This window comes from Lissotriton helveticus, chromosome 1_1, assembly GCF_964261635.1.
Source record: "Lissotriton helveticus chromosome 1_1, aLisHel1.1, whole genome shotgun sequence".
NCBI lineage: Eukaryota > Metazoa > Chordata > Amphibia > Caudata > Salamandridae > Lissotriton > Lissotriton helveticus.
The window spans coordinates 1,579,566,852-1,579,580,780 of NC_136057.1; positions in this window are offsets into that span (position 1 = coordinate 1,579,566,852).

Consider the following 13,929-nt stretch of genomic DNA (forward strand, 5'->3'; position numbering starts at 1 on the left):
CAAGTCAGCTGCTAACGGAAAAATCAGCGCGAGCCACATTTCAGCATTTCACACGCTATTTAAAAGCGTCCTAGCAACGCTTCACGAGCTAGCGTGTTACAGTGGTTTATTGTTGTCTCCGGTTTCCCAGCAACCGCAGCGCGCTCTACAGGTCATTTTATACGCGCCTAGCAACCTCAGCGCGTTCTACAGATTGTTTTATACGCGCTTAGTTTCCAAGCAGCCTGGCAATTTGAATGACATCATTAAGCTTCTCTGCAGATTGTTTTACACGCGCTCAGTATTTTAATATTCCAGCAATTTCAGTGACAGCATTGAGCTTCCTTGTATTCTTTAGGAACTTAACATACATAATTCCAGAAATATTTCAAGACTCCATTGAAGAATGGTCCAATGATGCTGACGCTACTTTTGACAATATCAAAAAGCTAGTGGTTAATGCTCCTGCACTTAGTCCATATGTTCATGGTCATCATTGCACAGTCACTGTTGATGCCAGCCTAAATGGTTTGGGTGCAGTTTTCAGCCAACAAAACTTGGGTAAAGATCACACAATTTCTTTTGCATCACGGTCTTTATCTGATGCGGAGTCCAAATATTCAACTATTGAAAGAGGGGCATTAGCCTGTGTTTGGGCAGTCTCAAAGTTTAAAATGTATCTTTAGGGCAATTCATTCACTTTATACACTGATCACAAACCACTTGTTTATCTTTTACAAGGAGACGGTTTAGGAAAAGCTTCTGCTCGCCTTGTACGTATTCTTTCAAAATTGCAAGAATATACCTTCACCAATTCTGTTTTGCAATTTCTTAAACATTTTTTTTCTCTTGAAGGCCCTCCAAGAGAACTAGTTACAGACAATGGTTGCAAGATTTTTTAAAGTCTATGGACGTTAAACATGTTCAAGTAGCTTTATACAGTCCCGCTGCCAATGGACTTGTTGAAAGAGCGAATCGCTTTCTGAAAGAAGGTGTTCAGACTGCTCTATCTTCTGGTTTGGATGTTAACCTTTTTCTTAAAAACAAAGTCAATGCATAGCATAACTCACCTCATTCTACAACTCATTTCACTCCTTTTGAGTTGTTAAGAGGCAGAAAATGTCGCTCTTACTTCTCCCTTCTTGGTTAGAGCGACATTCTTCTATTTCCTCTTCAAGATATGTCACCAATACTGACAAAGATGCTGTTTTACGCCAATCTGTTGCTTTAGCACAAAGTAAACAAAAATATCATTTTGATAATCGTAAACAAGTTTAATCAACAGAATTCAATTCTGGTTCATATGTACTTATAAAAAAACCTTTTTTTGTAAAAAAAGGAGAATCTTCTTTCTCTTCTCCTTATAAAATATCTAAAGTTGGACTTAGTTCTTTTTTACTTCATGATGGCAAATGGTGGAACAAAAATAGACTTGTTCCTATTTCTGACGAACAAGCTGCAATTCATGTCAAAACTGCTATAACTCATGATTTGGATGATTATGTTTTGTTTGAAGGTTCTTGTTCATCCTCAGATGCTGAATCATCTGCTTCACATGAAAATATTGTTACCACTGAAAATATTGTTACCACTCCATCTTCTGATGAGGTTGTCAACACTTCTGTCAATATTCCTTGTACTGTTTCCAATTTGCCTTCCAAAAGAATTTGTAAGTTACCTGTTCATTTTAAGGATTTTGTATTATCCTAATATTATGTGGTCCTTGTTTTAAAAAAAATAATGTGTTGTATTATCATAATGTCATGTAGTTGTATATAACTTTTAAATTTTTATATTACTTTGCTTCTCCATTAAGGGGAAGATGTGTAATGTTCCTGTCTTCATCTCTTTCTTCTATTTCTATCTTTCTCTTGTCTCTCCCTTTCATTCTAGAATCCAGGCTGAATTCATTTCGTCTTTCTCTTTTGTAACGTACAGCCACTCCGCTGTGGGTCCGTTATATCTCTCTCTTTCAAAGACTCAATAAAGTCTTATTTTACATTGAGAGCATCTGACTTTTTGGCATTCATTCCTCGGTACACACTCCTTCTGGTACAAAACCTATACTTCACAAAACGCACACCGTTCCAATATTATACAAGAGTCTGTGTGTTGATGCATGGCTGCCAAAAGTGTACCAGAGCATGATGAGAGAAAAAATGCACCGTGTGGGGCATTTTTTCTCTCATCTTTTGACACAAAGCATAGCAGCAAAATAGGCACAGTGTTGCCTTGTATCAAACAATAGTCAAACTGTGCCTCAGTCTGACATATTCTCACTGTCTATCACTTGCTTCCACTCACACACACACATGTTTTCACATACAAACATACTAGCTCACACATAAACATGCTCTCTCTCACTTCAATACCCTCTCAACCTCAAGCAAGTGCACAACATACATTTAAAACCATTTTTACTTACCACAACTGCCACCAAAGGTCCCATTTCAGCTAAGTGTGCTCCATGTTCTATTACACTAATAGTGAATAATAAAATATGATTCACTTTTAGTATAATGTAAAAAAAATTGGGTGGAAATTAAGGAACGAGAAAATGACCCTTTGGTCTTGGCACTGACTTTGCTAGCTCTGATACCAGGTGTTGCAAAGGCTGTGCCAATTGTCACAAGGGAGAAGCCAGGGGTTGCAACTGTGGCCCCCTGGGAACCCCTAAAAAATGTCCATGGTACCCATGTCTTTAAAATAGAGAAGAATCTTATTGATCTGCTAAAGACTCAAGGCATGGCAGAGGAGAGGGAGTAGCCTTACGGCTAGAGCTGTTGACGTCGAAGCTGGGGAACCGGGTTCGAGTCTCAGCAATGACGCTCAACACCTTGTGATTCTGGGAACATCACTTAATCTCTTGTGCCAAACAAAATGTATGTGTCCTTGTGTAACGAAATTGGCGCTATGTAAAGCGCTCTGATACCCAATATCTTCAGGTTTAGTTCCCTCTATATAAAATTGTAAAAAAAATACCTCTAGATATAGATTCCTAACATGGAATGTTAGGAGCATGCAGATGGCACCTAAAAGATGTAAGAGAAATTGATACTTGATGAGAATGAGGTAAACATGGCCTTTCTACAACAGAAATATAGAAACCTAAGGGAGTAGTTTGAAGAAAAGATGGAGGGCTAAATTATTTCAAGCTGGTTATTCTACATATACGAGGAGTATCTCAAATAAGTGATATTGGAAAGCCCTTCTCTGTGGAGTCGACAGTGTTAGTTACAAAGGCTAAATACTTACGGGTGAAGAGCTGGCTGGATGGTGAACAGATATTACTGGCAAGTTCATCTGCACCCAACACCGATGAAGCTGCTTTCTTAGGCTGACATTATGCATGTTGTTTTTCATACACTTGCCCATGTTAAGGGGTAAGGACCTCAATTGCATGTAGAACACACACCTCCAGAGTTCCTGTCCATCGCTGCTGACATCCCAGGTGGTATGAGAGGCTAAGACACTTGTGGATTGACTAAAAAACACCATCAGTGATGGGAAGAATGCTTGCAAAAGGTCTAACCACTGGCCTCACCTGGAAGTTTGGGGGGGTCGATTTTTCCCATGAGGATTTATTTGCATAAAGCTGGCTTTTATCTAGAGTGCCACAGTGGGTGAAAAACAATGGGTTGGAATGCCACCCTGAGAGACTGCCAGTGGTTAGACGTTTTTCAAGCATTCCTCCCATCACCTTTTGTGTGACTGATGATATGTCCTAAGTGGCCAAGATAATGCTCAGCAGCTCCCTTGCTCACTGTACCATAGGATCCAAGCTACACCTCACTGATGAGGGTGAACAATGCAGAAACAGGTTGGGGTTGTATTTACTCTCTTCTGGAGGGGGGGATCGTCTGGTAGTTCACTTAGACTGTTCCCATTAGGAGCAGGATCAGTAATGATTTGCATAAGGCACAGTGGAGGGAAAACAATGGTTGGAATGCTACTTTAAGTGATTGCCAGTGGTTAGACGTTTTGCAAGCATTCCTTCAATTACCTTTGGTGTGATTGTTGACTTATGGATTGGATTATGCACTGGGGATTGCTGGGCACATGGTGGATGTCAAAACAACAGAGAATATCTATGTTACTTCATGATGGTTGTACAAATCACATCGGGATTGATAGATTTGCAGTGCATGCTGCACTTACATATTTGTCGGTGACACAGGCAGAATCTTTAGGACAAACATTGTTGGACGACAACGAACTGCTAATCAAGATTCAATGAGGCAGAAACAGAGCAGTTATATCAACATGACATTTACAACCAGCAGCACTGGGGGACCCAAGGTACAGAGGTGAGAGTGAGGATACAATTAAGAAATGCATTACTGCAAATGAGTCATTGGGGACACAATGTTGGAGTAGGATGTATTGGTGACCCAAGGGCATTAGGACATCAGGGTAGGAAAAGTGCTGATACCCGAAATGATCTTGACATGGACCTTTGGGATGTGCAAAAAATAGTCCTCTGTGACAATACCTAGTACGACAACATGCAGAAGGGCACAAGTGATAGGATGAATGCCCTGGCTAATTGTGTCTAAATTTAGAGGATATACAATTTGACACTTATGGATGGTTGAGAGAAGTAGTCCACTTAAAGAATGACATTAAGCAGGTATTCAAGGTGCAATGAGGCTACTGGGGAAACATTTAAGAGCTATTTGAGGAAGAAGCCCTTATTGTCTCTTTGGGTGCTCCAATCTCTTTGATGGAGCTCTGAAAAGACACATTTGATTTAGACCATTGGGAAACAGGAATTGACGGCTGGCCGTGATAAACATAGTCCATAGTCTGGTGACATTGCACTGCTGCTTAGGATGAAGAGCATATTGCTACTGAGAAGCAAAGAGTCACTAATTGTCTTGCTTCTATAAATCGAGCATGACCCTTGGATAGGAAGTCATAATGGTCTCTCTTAATCTTATGTAGGGATTATAAAATTCTAAGTAAAATATTAGCTAGCCAACTCGTAAAAGTAATTCACGAGTTAGTTCAACCAAACCAGACTGGGTTTATACTTGGATGTAACACCACACATAATTATGGGCGTGTCCAGGGCTGGCGTTGATTTAACCATGAGTATAAAACATTGATTGAAGAAGTAAACGCTTCATATTATGCTCACAAAATCAGTACAGCACCCACCATTTCTAAAGCTAGATTTTCTCTGTATTAAGGAGTTAAAATACACCCCTTCACCAATCCCAGAACGAAACCCTTTCAGCAAATCTAATCAATTTGCTAATTACCTTCTGTCTAAAATCCATGATATTAGGACAGCTTTGAATACTCAGAATTTACTGCGCACTCTCAGAGACAGCTGGTTCATCCCCCTGCCAAGAGTCTCCAAGTTTTCTTCAACTTTAATGCTTTGGAAAGACAAAGAGAAGGACTGTTTTAAAATGTAGGGGCTAAATTTGATTCCAATCTTACTATTTCTGATAAAATAAATTCTGTAATATGGTTGTGCATTAATTACCTTTGCAACCTGAGGTGGTTTTTATAATTATGTTCAAAAGTCCAGATCTTGAATTAACTTATTCTGTAATGCTATTTGTCTGGCCTTACCTGACAAATTTGTTTAAAAAAACTCTAACTTGTACAAAACTTGTCAGCCAGGCTTATTTTTAGCCTGATACATTCTGAGTCTATTTCTTTAGCCTTAGATTCTTCGCACTGACTTCCAATACACCAGAGGAAATTCCTATGGTTATTAAAATTAAACTGGTATACTCAACCTAACACTGCCAGTTCTTAGAAAGGTCTGCTGGTTATGTTTCAAGCAGGGTTCCGACCTCTCCATTCCACCGAAAAAGTGGTGGTCTCCGTCATGGACACACTTAGAGAGGGGCTAGATGCCAATCTTCCACAGGCACTGGTTCTTCTTGACTTGTCGGCCGCCTTCGACACGGTGGACCACACCATCCTTCTTTCCCGTGTCGAGGCAGCAGGCATTGGAGGCTCTGCCCTGGCCTGGCTCAGCTTATTTTCTGAGCGACCGCTTACAGGCAGTCCATCTGGCGGACTTTTCCTCCCCTGCCCACAAAGTGCAATTTGGCGTCCCCCAGGGATCTTCTCTCTCCCCTCTTCTTTTTAATTATTTGTACATCTTTCCACTTATTTCTACCCTGCAGAGGATGGAGGTCACGGTGTTTAATTACGCCGATGACCTCATTTTTAACCTCTCTGATTCTCCTGATTCTATCTACAATTTCCAGTCGGTGATGGTCTTTATCAGGGATTGGATGAGCTTTAACCATCTTAAGCTCAACCCTGATAAGACCGAGCTTCTCCTCACCGGTGGTAAACTCAACCCTTGGTCTTCTATTTTTTGGCCCCCTTCTTTTGGTCCTCCCCCCTCTCCTTCTCCCTCCGTTAAGACACTGGGGATTACGCTCAATCAACATCTCACCTTACACTCCCAGATCAGCATGGTGGTCTCTTCTTGTTTTTTTATTTTGCGCACCATTCGAAAGATTTCACGTTTTTTTTCCTTTTCAGCTCGCAAACTGATCCTTATGGCTATGGTCCTTTCCCGTTTAGATTACGGTAACGTTCTGTACAATGGTGCCCCCGCTTACGCCTTCCGGCGGCTCCAACTTGTGCAGAACCAAGCTGCCCGCTTGGTATACGGCTTACCCAAATCACATCACATTACACCCCTTCTAAGATCCCTTCATTGGCTCCCTATCAGAGAAAGGCCCTTTTTAAGATGGGATGTATTACGTTCCAGGCCCTTGCGGGAACAGCTCCGTCTTTTATTAAGTCCAAAATCGAACCCTACACCCCCAGTAGACAACTACGTTCCTCCTCTTTGTCCCTCTTGGTGATGCCCAGGTTCAAGAAGAGCAGAATGGGAGGCTCCAAGTTCTCTGTCCTTGCTCCGCAATTTTGGAACTCTTTACCTCTCCCATTGAGATCAACACAATCCTATCTGGAGTTTCGCAGCACCCTGAAAACCACTCTGTTTTCACAGGCTTTTAATATCTAATCCGCTTGACGTTCTAACTCAGGATTCCCCTCAACAGCGCCATGAAACCGCCTGGTGAACGAGCGCTCAACAAATACCATTAAATTCAAATTCAAATTCAATAAGAATTGTAAGAACAAAATCATCTTTACCTGTGTCCTCGTTCAAGCTGCTGTTAAAGAGGGATGCGAGGACATGCGTTGGAGATGCGCCTTGCCTTAAGTGATGTGTTGGTTTTGAAGACTGTGAGGGCAATGCAAACCTTCTGCGTCAGGCCCAATCGACGCAGCAGCATTGATTCAGCGGTTCAGCTCAAGGATCCACCGCTCAGCCAAGGAGATGCTTTGGTTGAAGGATGCATTGCTCAGCAGAGGAGATGCATTGGTTCCGCTGGTAAGCACCTTAGGCCCATTTTCAAGGGTCCAGGACCGGTGTGGCACCACCTGGCAGGATAGACTCACCAAGGGCAGGTTCCAGGTGCATTTGCAAGGTTGTTGGAAGCCATGTCCCGAGGCTTCAGAACAGGAAGCTAGCCAACTTGCCCTTAGAGTCACTCTGGGGTCAGGAGATGGAGGTCTATATCCTTCTAACCCAGGCAAGGGAGCAGCAGGCGGCAGATCAGCACATCAAAGCAGGAGTCTATCAGAGTAGCAGTCCAGCAGAGTGGCAGTCTTTTCAGCAGCACAGCAGTCCTTTTTCCTGGTAGAGTTTCCACAGGTCCAGCAGTGTACTGAAGTGGTGGGCCCTTACATCTAGAGATCATTTGATGTATGCTTCAAACTTAGCGGATAACGCACCCAATCTGGCTAATTTATGAAAAAGCCTATGACTCTAGATCCTTCCCAGATCCAATGGCTACAGATCAAGCAAAGGTAGGCCCTGGGAGCAAATCTACAAATATTGAAATAAATCAACAAAACTTTTTAGGTCAGAATTTTATTAAACTTCATATCTTCTATTTACACAAATGATGGAGAAAATCCAGGTAGGTTTCATTGAGTTGTGGGTCTCCTAATGATGAGAAGATCACCCTATACCTGCATGATAGCCAAATAGAGACCACCTGTCTTTGAACAGTGATGTGCATAATTGTACTTGGGAGTTATTCTTTTCCTTTTCCTTATTCCTGAGGTCTTGTGTTTCTATTGTTTGATCGTAGGGTGGTGCGGTGTCATCTATTTTAAAGTGGTATTTTTTGTGGCCATGGCTACTACTATTCTCAGGGTCTTCACTTCAACATCATTTGCAAGTCAAACATGATATAAAAGGTCCACCACTATCTCACATTGACTTCTAGGAACAATTTATTACAAACTCTTTATATCTTGCAACTTATCTAGAGAATATGCCCAATCTCACTTTTGGAAAAGATCCCCTCCAGTGCCTTTTACCTGCCCGCCTCCTCCGAGTGTACCAATCATTCTGGTATCATGCCTCACTTTACATTGGAACTCACATCATCACATGGGGGAGCCTGTTGTTTTAGGACTGTAGTAAACACTTGAATCTACTCTTCATCTCTGATTTCTTTTTTTAATTTCCTCTTCACGCTTGGGCCTAATGTTATGCAGAAATCTACAGTCAGGACTCCTTTCAGAGGGCCAAGGGGTATGCACAGGTTAGTGGGCCCAACCATGGGGGTTGAGGCCTTTTACTCCTGATGCCCCGGGGCTGAACTACAATGGATCCTGAGCTACTCGGTCAAGTACCCATTAAGTGCTTGACTCTCAGGAACAACATGAATCAAGCAGTCCAAGGTTCACTCAGTAGGGAAGTTTGGTGACAGAGGAGGCTCATAATATAATCTTTTAAAATAAAATAAATCTTTGTACAGACAAATACTAATTTGTATGAAAAAAGAGTATTATTTTCCTTCTGATGCTACCCACACAAAGGAAAAATACGACATTCACAAACAACTACATAATTCTCCTGAGGTCAGTGCTATAGTGTTTCCATGGTGGTTCCCTGTCTTACTTCTTCCTCTACTCTAGTGATAGTGGGTATTATTTTTTCACTATTGGAAACATCCAGGGTGTGTCTCACTAGTAGTCTGAGTCTCCTGACTTCACTCTGACTCTGTTCAAAAGTCAAAGTGCTCCAGTGCTGATGCGCTATTCTAGCCAGCAACTTTTCCTGATGCCAAATGGCCCAAATTTAGTCTTACCTGCTCCCCCACACTCAACGAGGCTGGAGCTTCTGAGTGCACCCCCTCTGCGAGTGTGGGACAGCAGCGGCTGATCTAGGTAAGTTCACTGCACCTGGCCCAAGCAGACTGCACTGATTGATCCCCGATCTTCTTCATACATGCTCGTACTACTTCAGCAACAGGAGGTTCCTCGCAGTTCCTCACCGCCTGTAAGCCTTTTTCGATCTCCTAAAATGGAGGCAAGATGATGAGGTGGTCCTAGCGCTGATCCCTCATCCAGTGGTAATTGTGTGGGGGGTTCCCCTAGTGGCCTCACTCCTCCAACGATGCTATGAAACAATATACACATATGGCTGGGTCAAGGGACCCCCTTTGGTATACTGGTCACTACGTCCCTACTGTCCACAGGCACGGACCTGCTTGGCATAGCAACTGTCCACCAAGCAGCCCCTCCTGGTATACATCATTGATGATCCTCAGCTGCATAGCGGCCTTGCCTCGATCTGCAGAGCGTAGAAAAAAAGCTGCAGCTTTCACGTATGTCAACTCCTTTCTGACACATGATGTAGCCAATTCTTAGCTGCACAGCGGGTCCAGACTAATCAGCACAGCGTTCTCCACTTCTCACTTCATGGTGGCCCTCTCCTGGCACAGGGGGGTTACCGACTTTATCCTGCACATGGGCAATGACCTGATCCATGCACCAACTGTTTCCTCATACCTCGCAATGGGAATCCACTCAACATGATTCCCCAATGGACCTTACTCCAGCTAATGCTCACCTCTTCCTCACAGGGCACATTGTTCCTGGCAAGCATCAGGCGATAATGCAGCAAGCTCCGGGGCAGGTGGTCTTGGATTCCCTGGGTGGTGTCCCCTCACCCAACAGGGAGACTAATAGGTCTTGGCCCTCCAGTCCTGGTCACATGGAGAAGTCTTCCAGAGCTTCCCCTCCTCACACACCCTGTCTGGCTGCTTGGCAGAAGACAAGGTTAGTGGTCTAAAAGTCCACTTCTTATAGTCCAGTCTTCAGAAACCAGGGGCATATTTCAAAGGAAATTGAGGAGCAAAGCGCTGCAATTTCCAAAACAAAGGGATGAGCCGTGTTTCCAACAATGCAGCGCACCCCTGTGTTTTCCCTAGTGCTGGTGCTAAAAATAGATGACTAGGTCCAACACAAACAAGCCTTGCGCCATATTGCAAGTGTGCCTGCATTGCAGGGAATGATCGTTTATGTGCAGGAAGGTGTTCCTTCTTGCACATAAACAATCAATAATGACGAGTTGTTTTTTCTATGTGCGCTGCATTATTTGTGTAGCAAATTGTCATTATTTAATGATTGCTTATGATGCAGGAAGGGACACCTTCCTACACATAAACAAATCATTAAATATGTTTTGCTTTCTCTATGTGTGCTGCAGAATGCAGCACCCATAGAAAAAGCAAAAATTAAAGTATTTCTTCTCATTGGCCAATCTAACACCTGCTATTGCATGGTGTTAGTTTTTGGTGCTGCCTCAGATTTACAGATCCTTGTAATGGGTGTTGCAGTGGAACGCCACAGCAACACCCATTGCACACTCCTTTCATGCAGAACACTGCATGAAAGGGTACCATATTTACAAAACAGCATTAAATAAAAAAAAAAGTGGCTTTTACACTACTTTGTAAATATGGTGCAGGGCATTGCCCCACTGGAGCGTCATAAAAAGTGATGTTTGTGGCACAACCCCCTTGCAAATATGCACCCAAATGTGATTTAGAGTCTGGGTTCTTGAATATTATGTTGGGGGTCTGCTTCTTTCAAAGTGTCAACTTCTTTTCCTCTTCTTCCTCTTGAAAGCAGTCTTTTACAACAGGAGTGACTCCAAAACTGATAGACCCACAACACAGTCTTTGGGAATGGCCAATGTTTGCACCTGGATGTCAGCCACAGCAAACTGCTTAGCAAAAAGGTTAGCCTAAGGCCTCAACCCTCTAATCAGCCTCATCTCCTTCCTGAGATGCGCCCAAGCTCCTTCCTTGTGACCTCTCACTGAATCAAAAAGCACCCTTTGAAGTGTATGGAGGTAGCCTGTCCCTCCCCTCTCCAGTTTGTGTCCCACCCAGCTCACAGGAATGCAATAATACACAAATATGTCTGAGGGATTCCTCTACCACCTAATGTTTCATGACATAGGCCTGGGTCTCCCAAAATGAAACCCATGGCATTCCATGTATTTTACCATTCACAGGCACACATCCACCCACTACATGTAATGTACACACACTGCACAGCACTGTATCCTTCCTGAACTGTACCACTCTTAAGCACACATACACCGAGCACATGCATTTAATATGCACGGACTGCACAGACGTGTAACCTTTATGTACTGTTCCACTCATAGGCACACATGCATCAAGCATATGCATTTAACATGAACACACTGCACTACATCCTTCATGTACCGTCCCACTCATAGGAATGCTTTCATCCAGCACTTGCATTTAATGTGCACCTTCTGTGCAATACTCAATTATACTTGCATTGTACCCATCCTAGCCAAACATATACCCTGCACAGATACATCACTCCTTTGCCATATAGCACTTCACACAAAACCAATGTGAGCCAAATGTGAGTTAAGCACACAGCAGTGCAACTTTTAAAAGTGAGTAAGCCTGTAGGCTTCAGTCTAGTGACACAGGTTAACAAGCATTGGCATAGCCAATAGGTCTCGCCTTTGGGACCTTATAAGTGTTTAGCCATGCAACACTTGATGTTGTTGCACCAAGCATATTGTGCTGGATAACTTCAGCACAATATCGTTGGTGCAACAACATCAACTGTTGCATGGCTAAACACTTATAAGGTACAAGGTTTAGCCATGCAACAGCTGATGTTGTTGCACCAAGGATATTGTGCTGCAAAACTAAACGCGTGGACCACGAAATATGACTGTATTAGGGTAGATTGGAGTAGGGTGGAATGAAGCACATTGTAGTGGGGTTGATTGAGGTAGAGCGGTGTAGATTGGAGTGGAGTGGTCTAGACCAGAGTAGACTGAAGTGAAGTGGGGTAGTTTGGAGTGGAATGGGTTAGATTGGGGTGGAGTAGGGTGGAGTGTGGTGGATTGGGGTAGATTTGAGTGGGGTGGATTGGGGTAAATTGGAGCAGAGTGGGGTGGATTGGAGTGGGTTAGACTGTGGTAGATTGGAGTAGGTTGGAGTGGAATCATGTAGGTTGGAGTGGAGTGGTCTAGAACGGGTTAGACTGGAGTGAAGTGGGGTATAGTGGATGGAATTGGGGTAGACTGTAGTGGAATAGGCTGGATTAGGGTGGACTAGGGTAGATAGGGGTGGGGTGGCTTGGGGTAGATTGGAGTGGAGTGGAGTAGATTGGAGTGGGTTAGACTGTGGTAGATTGGAGTGGTGTAGAGTGGAGTAGGGTAAATTGGGGTAGAGTGGACTGGGGTAGATTGGTGTAGATTGGAGTGGGTAGAGTGGAGTGGGGTAAATTGTGGTAGTTTGTGGTACTTTGGAGTGGATTAGGCTAGATTGGGATAAAGTGGAGTGGGGTAAATTGGGATTGACTGGAGTGGCGCAGAGTGGAGTGTGCATTGTGTGGTAGTGCACTGCCATTATGGACAACACATTTACAATTGAAATTACCATTACATTTACATTACACAGACATACAGTTTTACTGTGCACAAACGGTAATGTGTGAAAATATCATCCCTAGTGTCTTGATGTGTTTTGATCAGTCAAATATTTATTTCCACCATACTTCAGAATTCTTTTTTAAAAAAATGTCATTTATATTTCCCTAATTTTGATATATTCAGACATATCAGTACAGTTCATTTTTGTTGTGATCTAGAAAAAACACCATTGTTTCACAGCAAGATAGTCACCTATCTCAATTTGAAGTCGGAAAAAGAAAAGGAAACACTAGGCTCCCTCACATTTGACCTCTGTCTTTGAATGTACAGCAAATGTGACAAGATAAGAACAAGATGTATAGGCCTGTTTGCAGAAAGGTATTACTCAGAAAGAGACAGTAAGTAAATAAGGGACACTCCGGGCGGTTTTCTCGAAACTTCAGCTGTTGTTTTAATAACACATGTCAAATCAGACATCAACAACCATGTGTTCCAACAACAAGTGGTTCAATTAACTAATTGGATTAATGCACTTATTGTAGACATATTTGTTAAGCCCAGAGATCAGCAATACAGAGTATAGTTATAATACAGACTATAATGTTGGTAAATGTCGTCATTACTCAACAGAATGGAACTCACTTTATATAATGTAGGAAGATGAAAAGCTGAGTAATACTTACAGGTATTCAATTCTGAAACCTGCAATTTCCTCTTTTACCAGTTGTGATTATAACTTACCAGGTACCGTCGACGTCAGGGCTTGTGACTGATCAGAAGCTTTTGTAGAGAGGCGGAGCAGCTGGGAATATACAAGATGCACAGCTTCAGTGGAATAGTAATAAGAAATTGATCTGTAAAGCAAGAAACTATTCAGTGTAATAACAAGAAAGCAATGTGTTAAGCGAGAGAGCATGTAGTGCAGTAATTAGAACTGTTTATAGAGCGAGAGGCCATGCAGTGTAGAAATACTAAAGTGATATAATAAGTTAAATACTGTTTAGTGTGGTAATAAGAAAGAGGTAATGACAGCAAGAGGCCATGGAGGGTTGTAATGGGAAAGTGATATGTGAAGCACAGCACCATGTGGTCAGGTAATAAGGCCCGGTGACTTGAGCAGAATGCTATCTCCACTGCCCCCTCTGTCTTCAGGTTATGCAAAGTTTCAC